Genomic DNA, 10,709 nt, shown 5'->3' with positions numbered 1-10,709 from the left:
CAACTTCACCTAAATTTATTTGCATAGGCAACTAGCCTAAATCGGCAACCAAGTTACAGTGAATGGCCTGATCATCCACAACAGGGCCATCACATCTCTCAGTAACTACACTTGAGTCACCAACATCACCTATATCGACATCCAAGTTATAATCAGATGATTGAGTGTCATGCAATACATCTACCTCCATACTTGGGTGATCCCACATTTTTCTATGGTGAACATCTTCTACAACCCTCCAACTATTGGCTTTTCGAGAAGGATCTTTAAGATAAAACACTTGTTTCGCTTATGTGGCTAAAATGTATTGTTAACCATCATACCATGCATTACCGACATACCATTCATGACTGATGTCGATAGCGATGATACTATTTCATTAACTGAACGTATCCTCCCCATTGTGTTGAACCATTTACCATGAAATAGAACAAACGGATAATCACATAAATAGTTCAATTGTATGATATCCTCTAGTTGACCATAAAATGGTGTACTATCTTCTCCATATGAAACAATACCACTATTCTAAGTACAACGTCGAAGATCATGAATATGTACCACAAATCTAACCTTGTTGACTACGCAAGTAGTGTAAGAATATGCATTCAAGAGACCATGTGCCAAAGCTTTTAATTCGTTGGTACAGTCTGGGAATAATTTTTTTGTAGACGACAAACTTGGACAAAATTATAAGATTGACACTTTAAATGATACTATATTTTATATTTATATATAATACATGTATATAATATTTTTACCTTATGACTAAACCATGAGGGATGTTTCATTTTTACATATTTTTCAGGATATTTAGATTCAAATTTTTTGTATGAGGGAGAAATTGTTCATATTAGTTCTCACAATACCAAAATATAAAGTATAAATATAAAATTACTTACGATATGTAGCCTTTAAGTTCATCGCGGTTGTTGAGTACAAACCATTGTAATGATTAGATGACCTCTTCAGAAAGAGCAATGATTTTCATATTGGAAATTGGTCGACATTGTGATTAAAACACATAAAACTGCATCATTGGAAGGTCGTCATCTGTATTTCTATCGGGACGATTGAACTTCTTTTGTATACCATCAAAATACATGGAACAAAATGTCAATGCTTCATCTGCAACATAACCTTATGCTATTGAACCTTCGGGTTACGCTTTGATTCTAACATAAGAGTTCAAATTTTTCATGAATATTTCAAAAGGATACATCCATCTCATATATACAGGCCCTCCAAGAATAGCTTCTTCACTTAAATGTAGAACTAGATTAATCATTATGTCAAAAAATGATGGTAGATATATCAACTCCAGATTGCATAATATCTTTATCACTTCACTATGTGCTTTATACATGTCTTTCACATCTAATGATCGTGCATAATTTTTTTTAAAGGATGTACAAAGGTCAATGATTTTTTTAACACATTAGCGGGCAGACCAGCTCGGACCCCTATTGGTAGAAATCGTTGCATGAGGATGTGATAATCATGAGACTTTAACCTAATTATATTTGAATAATTAGAATGCATCTTATTCTTGAAGTTGGATCCAAAACCGTCAGGTATTCATACACCGCTAATGAACTGACATAAACATTCTCGATCGATTGGTTTGAAAGAGTAATCTGGATGTGGTGGATAATTCTAGTTGTTTTTCTTTGTCAACCATAGATTATCTTGAGTGCCCATTTTTCTAAATCTTCTCTGTCTTTGTGCGTATCTTTTGATTTTTCATTCTTCAACGAAGTACACAACAAGCTCTTACCAACATTTTTCACCGCGTACATAAGATCTATATTGTGTTTTATTTCGAAAGAAGACCAATAATCAAGCTCGAAGAAGATACTATGTTGGTCCAATTCAACTCTAACTCGGTTCGCCTTCTTTTCACACCACCGCCATAGCTAGGATGTTTTCTTGGAATACAAGCAGAGAGACGGTCTAGTTGCTTTATTATTAATGAATAACTCAATTATCTAGGAGGATTTATTAACTCTTTCTTGTCATTAAACAATAAACTGTACCTCCATTTATGCTTGATAACTAAGAATCGTCTATGCCAACTTAAGTTATCTTTCTGGTTATAGAAAACGAGAGTGTATCCTTTTTACAAGTAGCACCAGCTTTATAACCTTTACCACTCCATCCAGAAAAACTGCTATGGGTAGGGTAATCATTGATAGTCTACAATAGTGTTGCATGGAATGTGAATACAGTGTTGGTTGATGCATCTCTCATTTGGACTCCTTCCTTCGAGAAAATTTTCAACTCGTCCACCATAGGCCCCAAGAAAACATCAATGTCCTTCGCAGGTTTATTAAGGCCTCGAATTAGTAAATTTAACATGAAAGAAGATTCTTTCATATCCAACCATGGTGGTGTATTGTACGTTGTCAATACTACCGACCACATACTATAAGGTTGATTCATGTTGCTGAATAGATTAAAGCCATCGGCAGCCAAACCTAAGTGAACGTTCCTGGGTTCTTTGTAAAACTCAGGATATCGCATATTAAATTCCTATTATTCCTTCCCATCAACCACATGATATCTTTTGTTGTGAATCTTGCACTATACCTTCGACGAAGCCTGGCAGTCAATGGAAAATAACGTAACACTTTTTGTAGCAGTTTCTTCCCCTTTGTATTTTAGTCAACCCACCTGCTCTCATTACCAACAGAACAATTTTGCATTGACTCTTTATCTTTCCAAAACAGAGAACAATCATTAACGCAAGCATGCATAAATTGATATCCCAACCCCAATCTTTCTCAACTTCTTTTTAGCTTCATAGTGTGAAGTTGGAATCTTATTCTATTTTGTGAATGCAACTCTTAAAAACTCTAAAAAGTTGGTCAAATGAACTGTTTGTCCACCTATTGATGACTATAATGTGCATCGGTTTTTCTAGGAAGTTTAGGGAAGCCATCCAACTTCAACCATGGTATAACACGGTATTGGCTTCTTCAAACAATGCATCAAACTCTGGGTCTAAACCAATTGCTTCTTGGCTTATATTTTCTATATGTGGATCTTCCTTTTCCATAAAATCATCTATTACATCAAACATCTCTTCATGTGGATTTTCCTTTGCCACAACTCTAGTACTACGGTATTTTGAAGACCAAAAGTTGTCTAAATCCAAAGGAGGATATTCCTCGCCATGATGAATCCATATTAGATATGATTCTTTAAACCCATGGTCATGTATGTAGGCATAACCCGTAGTCACAATATGCCAAAACATATTCACACAATCTATATATGGACAACATGTTTTTCCTTCATCGTTGACATGGTTCTTGGCAATCTCTATAAAGTTGTTAAGACCTTTTATGAATTCTGGACACCTTTGATTTTGCAATGTAATTGTTTCATTATTATAAATTAGAAGGTGTGCATATTACAACAGTTTTCTATTATAGCATTATACTTTTCATATTTTTTTTTTATTTATAACATATTATGTACTTATGTTGTTTTTTCAATTATGGCATTGTACTTTACATTAAAGCACTCTACTTCGATGGTTTTACTTTTTATAGCATTCTACTTCTATTTCAATATAAAGAGGGACAAAACTATGACATCCACTTTTTTATATTATGATATTATAATTTTTCATATTTTTTATTTATAACATCTTACTTATGTTATTTTTTTCAATTACAACATTGTACTTTACATTATAGCATTCTACTTCTATTGATTTACTTTTTATAGCATTATACTTCTATTTCAGACAAAAGAGGGACAAAACTAGATGATCCACTTTTTTATTTATTTTTCTATTATGACATTCTACTTTTTCATATATTTTTATTTATATCATCTTAATTATGTTGCTTTCCAATTATGGCATTATGATTTACATTATAGAATTCTACTTCTATTACATTACTTTTAATAGCATTATACTTCTATTTCAGGCAAAAAGGGACAAAACTTGAAATTTTAACAACATTAATAAAATCATAGAGTTAATAGTATAAATATTATATAGATTAACAAAATCTTACACAACTAAGAACTTCAAAACACTATATTTTCACAAAGTTTTCAAACATTCTACTTCTATTTCACAGCTTGTATATACATAAAACGATTGGCCTATTTGTATTGCTTTACCTTTTGTAGCATTCTACTTCGATTTTAAACAAAAAAAAGGACAAAAATAAAATGCTATACATCCACATTAACATGATTGAAACACAATAATTTTCAAGTTTAACAAAAGCTAATAGTAAATAGCATAAATATTATCCTAAACATAACCAAGAACTTATAACTTTGTATGATTAAAAAAATCATACACAACCAAAAACTCACAACTTCTACGTATAGAAATTAATAACCCTAAAGTTTCAAACACATTTAGACAAATATTTATGAAAAAACACAGCCAAATCATCAAAAACTGATTCTAAACTTTCACGGTACAAAAACTGAATCTAAACTTTCACAATAATCATAGATAAAAAAAAATCAACACAGCCAAGCCACCGTTCATACCAATTGGAGAAGTCGGGAACGCCGGAAGCAAGAAATCACCATTCGCCAGAAGTGAGAGGGAGCTCGCTGACCTGCAATTGAAGATAATAGATTTAGAAAAACTGAATCAATCGGAGCTGAGAGGAAAATGGCATAGTGAAAGGTTGAAGAAGCAGACGAGAAAGAAACAATGGGCATTACCTATCGACTTGTAGGCACCGACGAATACGTCGGAACTCGTGAGAGAGAAACTTGAACGATAATTGTTGTTGGCTGCATCGGCTGATTGGGAAAAAGGGTTTCTGATCTTTTAAATTCGGCGAAACCCTATAGCCACGACTTATCGTCCCTATAGCTTTCTATAAAACGACGACGTAGGGCTTTTCCCATATAAATACATTAAAAACACTAATATATTTAAATTTATTTATGTTTGGGACGATATGTTGTCCCTACAACTTTTCAGATACCCGCAAAATATTTTTTCGTTCCCGCTCACCTATAGAGATAATTTATTTTTTGGTTTGTCGCTTTAGGTTCGGAGGTCAAACTTAATTTATCAACTCTATAGCGACGACTTGTCGCCCCTATATGATCCTCTAAAGCGACGACATTTGTCGCCCCTATAGCTTTCATCTCTATAGAGCCAAATTCTTGTGGTGATGGTTTAATAGTTGAACAAACGAAGTAATTCAAGAACCCTCCATGGCATGGATGGTTTTGGAGGGGTTCCTAACGTTTTTGGAAGCCTCGTGGATGCAGATAAGGAAATGATTTTAATTGAGATTAAATCTATTATTTAATCAATTCAAATCTGGCTTGGTATGGAAGTTACCTAAACTATAAATAGGACCCATTGGCTCGTTATTTTTGTTCATACCTTTATTATAAGGCTTAGGAACAAAATTTCCTTCTCCCTCTATCTTTCTCCTCATTATTTTTGGGTTTCTATGGTTTTAGGTACAAACCATTAAAGGCACTAAACTTTTGGTGCTTGCTTTCCAAGGTTTTCAAGAAGGAATTTTGTTTCTTATTTACTATAACAATTAAAAGGTATGTAAACCCTAAGTCTATGCTTATTTTCGATTATTATAGAGTTCCTTTCGGGTTCTTGATGTTCATAGTTTATTGATATCAATAGAGAAAACGTAGATCCAATTAGGTTGCATCTGAACTTAAGAGTTAAGTTTTTTTCCGCCTCATGCAAAGATTTGTAAACTATAAAACCCATCAAAAATTAGAACCGATGTAATGGGTTCCTGCCTCCAATCCCAAAAGAGGATTTCGTTCTTGATACGGTCAACCACGTAACATTGTTTCTTTTATTTTTCCAATTCATACAAGTTGGGAAATTGTCTTTTATAAGCACTCGATCATTCTTATCAAGTGATAATCACAAATAAGGGTATGGTTTTTAATCTTGGGGAGGAGAGTTATAAATGATGAGTTACACCTGCTAGCCAAAGTATCGTATGTCTCCAAATTTTTTACATAATCCATAAGATCATCCCAAATGGTGACCCAAAAGTTTTTTAGGAATTTAAATGTGAATCCAACACGCTCAGGGGCATGATCACTCCCGCTAGCCCAAATCGCTTCTTTGATCTCCTCAATCAGGAGTGACGACCCAATGGACGTCACAACTGAGGAGATAGTGGAGCGGAAGTTTGAATTGATCAGTTTCAACCTAGAAGTCCAAGTTTCATAAAATTTCTCCTAGAAGAATCGATAGTTTTCACCTTTTATTTGAGAGACATCAGATATCCAACAACCATTTATTAGTGAAATGTTTATTCGATTCATGATATTTTTATTGTTAAAATTAAAATACCCATGAAAGAATTTCAAGTCTAAGGTAGCCAATCCCTCCATTTTATTCGAGCGTTTTGTTTCAAATCTAAGGTAGCCAATCTCTCCATATCTAATATTTTCTGGATGATGCTATTACACTCCTGTAATCCTGAATCGAGAAGAATCTTGGTTTCGGTACAATGTCAAGTTTATGAACCTTTGATTTCAGAACATATACCTTCTAATTTTTTTAAGAAAAGTCAAATTCCTTTATTTGCTGATTGCTTTTTTAGGATACATAAGTTTAGTTGCCAAGTACCGATCAACAATACCATTACCTTTAAAATCATCATGTGTTGTGTTTTCAATCTCGTTGATGCCATCTTTTACTAGCCACAAGTTAAAGAATTTAAAATGGAGGGGAGGGGAAAAGTCGGCAACATGGGAGTTTAGTTGTCCGGAAAATGGTCCGACAGTTCGCGGGGTAAGCACTCACCACAAAAGATGGGTGAGATGAAAGCAAAGTAGAGCAAATGAGAAAACGATCTAATTTACTGATTTTCGCTCAGAAGTATGTGTATTAATGTTCCTCCCAATGAAATTAAAATGAATTCCATTTCTCATCACTAGTTTTGTAATTTCCATCTTAATTATCAAAGAGTTATATTTTATTATTTTATTATTATTTTTATTCTAACAAGAGCCTAGGCCAAAAATTCCTACCACTCAACTTTGGGTTAATTCTTAGCATTTGATAATGGGATAATGATTTGAAAGGTAATAGACTTTCAACTTTTTCGCATTTTGTCATTGAATTTTTTTCGTTCTTGATTTACACCTTTATTATTTGAATTTGTTCACATTTTACCCTTATGACTAGTTACAACCGGTCATAAGGGTAAAATGTGAACATTTCAAATAACTCATGGGTAAATCAAGCACACAAAAAAGCTCAGTGACTTAAATATAAACTAGTTGAAGGTTTGTTACCCTTTCAAATCATTATCCATTATTATAATCATCGCTTATTTTATTTTGATGTGTGTTGTGTTTGTAAGGAGTATTATAGAATAGAATGTGTATCACAAAATCATGTTGTAGTTCATTGCTTTAATCCTAGTCAATAAGATAAACTTTTTAGTAGAGTTTCTTTATTCACGTATAAGTGAAACGCCAACCTACAAAAAAGAAATAATCAGTAGAGTTTCACAAAGGCAAAAAGACACATATACGAACAATAAAACGATATATAGATCGAAAATCAAAAGGAGCATGGTGAGAAGATACATATACAACCAACATACAAATAGAAAATGTAGATATAAGTATTAAGTAGGAAGAAAAGTATCGACAAAACAAGTTGAAAGTAAAAACAGTGAAAACTAGGCAAAATGCACAAACAATGTAAATGCAACTAGCGCTTAGATTGCTCATGTATTACTCCACGACCTTGATCTTATGCATCCACACTCTCTAATCAAAGCTTGAATCCTTGTAAAGAGAGAAATCTCATTCAAATTTAACATTGCATTATCTTCACACTTCTTTATCATATGTTCTCTCTTCCTTGCATGATCTACAACGACCGTCTCCACCCTGTGGAGTGAAAACGGGCCTATGTCCTACGTATATGTTTGAACCCACCACAATCTTTGTTTCTTCAATTTTTATATGGTTAAAGTCGCTTCTATTGTATTTCTAAGTGTTATCTTTTGTACTTTACACAATAAAGACCTATCAAACGATTACTATACCTTTCTCACTTTTGTGACATTTATATTCAGCTTGTGCTCATTTTTAATAACATTTAGAACCATTTACACAATAATGGCTTGAAAGAGCAACAAACTTTCATTTTTTTCATAATTAGTTATTACATTTTTTCGTACTTGATTTATCCCTGAATTATTTGAAATCGTTCACATTTTATCCTTATGACCGGTTATAACCGGTCATAAAGATAAAATGTAAACAATTTCAAATAACCCAGGGGTAATCAACCACAAAAAAAAATTACAGTAACTAAATATGGACAAAATTGAAAGTCCGTTATCCTTTCAAGTTATTATCCGTGTGATAGTTTAATTTAAACTTTGTAAAACTGACCCTTGGTTATACCAATAACTAATTAGACGATATGTTATTATTTCTTTGTTAAAAAGATTATATAATATAAGGTTATTAAAAAAATGGTGAAAAATGAAGTTTAAAACATGCGATGGAGATGGAGCACTGCATTGATTTCATTAGCTTACCTGTAAAATTGTTTGTTTTTGCAACTCCAGCTGTTGCTTGTTTTCTTGTGGAAATTTCTCTCCACCCTACGTCCCCAATCACACTTCCCTACCCTCCCATGGTATATTCCAAACGCTTTTTCATTATTTTAACCCAACACCCACCACCATTTTCATCTATATAATCATCCCTCTTCCTTCCTTCAAAAATCTCTTCCTTCCATCTCTCTTTCCCCTGGTGTTTCTTGATTCAATCATCTCTTCTCTTCTTCTTTTTCTTCACGTTCAACGTCGAATCTATAGATGTTAGAGATTGATGTCTCCTGTTCTTAGTGAAATTCTCAGGTCCGGCTTTACTATCAACTCCTCCCTCCGTCGCCGGACCCATCTTGTTCAATCTTTGTCCGTCGTCTTCCTCTACTGGTTCTACGTTTTTTCATGAACAACCCTTCAACCCTCCGCCTACATTAATACAGCTTCATATATACATATCTATATCTATATCTATCTAGCAAAACAAATAAACCGTATTCATATTACTCAAGTTTTTATTTTTTGGTTATTTTTGGTATGGCTTCTTCAAGTGGGAATTCATCTCAGATCCAAAACTCAGGATCCGATGAGGATTTACTTGACCAAAGGAAGAGGAAGAGAATGCAATCAAACCGTGAATCTGCACGAAGATCGAGAGTAAGGAAACAGAAACATGTTGATGATCTCACCGATCAAATCAACCAGATCAAGAAAGATAACGCCCAGATCGTCACCACCATTAACGTCACCACACAACAGTTTGTTCATGTGGAAGCCGACAACTCTGTGTTGAGAGCTCAGATTGGTGAGCTCAGCCAGCGGCTGGATTACCTTAACGAAATCATTAATCTCATGAACAACAACTGCACAAACACTAATTGCACGAATGGTGCAAGTACAACTGGGCTTTTTGAGTTTGAAAATCACGATGATTTTATGAACAATCCATGGAACTTGATGTACCTCAACCAACAGCCAATCATGGCTGCTGAGATGTTACGGTACTAGTCATTAATGCATGCGGTACAATGTACTACTAGGGTTAGGTTTGATGGTGCTTTATTGGGTTGTACTTTTAGGTTTTGATTGGTGGTGGTTGAGTTGGCACTTTTTAATATTAAAATCAAGGCTTGTATCTAGTGGAGACGGAAGAAAAGGAATATATTGGCTTTCTCCTTTTTATATATATTAAATAGTTTATGTTTTTTAAGTCACAATATTTTATTCTATATTAATATTATTATATATGTTGAAGCAATGATAAATACGTAGTTGTATTTTTCCAAGAATAAAATTTTGGCCACTGATGTTATGTCAAACTTTTCTCAGATTAGAAAAATACAAGTGGATTGCGTGAATGAATTGCACCGGTAGTTTTTTGTTTTAAATAATTCATTTGAGGTCAAGAAATCATCATTGATTAAGCAGTTCATGGTTGAAAGTATTCTTATTAAGTTATTATATATGAGACTTTTCTTTTTGTCTTAATGAATATGTATAGAGTCATAGAGATTAATAATTGAAACTTCCGATGGGACACATAATCTCCTATACATATAAAATACAATTTTAGCACACTACAATTTGAATCGAAATGTAACAATGACAAAATTTATTTATTCGATAATAATATCTTGTCTCCAGTAAAAAACAAGTTAACAAAAAAATATTTGATACTCAATGTTTAGACAAGATCTTCATAGAAATACACACAATAGCGAATTAAGCTAAAGCTTCAGCGAAGATAAAAGTGCTAGATGTAGGCTCGCAAGTGGTCGTTACACTTCTAAAAATGGTCGTTCGTTACACTTCTAAAAATGAGTTTTTAATGATATATATAAACTACAAATAAAATGACATTTAATGGCAGACATTTTTAATTATAGTATGTTTTTAGTAGCGTATTTTAATTGTCACTATAAAATTAATAGATTTAATGGTACTTAACAATTTATGTCACTAATATTAAAGTTATTAATGACATAAAAAATTAAAATACCACTAAAAACTTTATATTTTGTGTCATATATTTTTTTTATATGCCACTAAAGTTTTACCTTATGATTTGAATGATTTGTTTTTGTGTCACTAAAAAATTGAATTCATGTTTCTTATTCCCCTCTCATTAATGAATTAGCGTATATTGTT

General features: G+C 33.0%; 1 pseudogene; it reads left to right on the top strand.

Moving 5' to 3' along the window:
- Positions 1 to 8,582: 8,582 nt before the first annotated feature.
- Positions 8,583 to 9,771, top strand: LOC145108359 (bZIP transcription factor 44 pseudogene; annotated as a pseudogene).
- Positions 9,772 to 10,709: the final 938 nt, after the last annotated feature.

This window comes from Lactuca virosa, chromosome 4 (genome assembly GCF_052849685.1).
Source record: "Lactuca virosa cultivar CGN04683 chromosome 4, Lactuca_virosa_CGN04683_v6, whole genome shotgun sequence".
NCBI lineage: Eukaryota > Viridiplantae > Streptophyta > Magnoliopsida > Asterales > Asteraceae > Lactuca > Lactuca virosa.
Note: the sequence above shows the minus strand (reverse complement) of the source record. Positions and strands in the feature narration are given on the sequence as shown.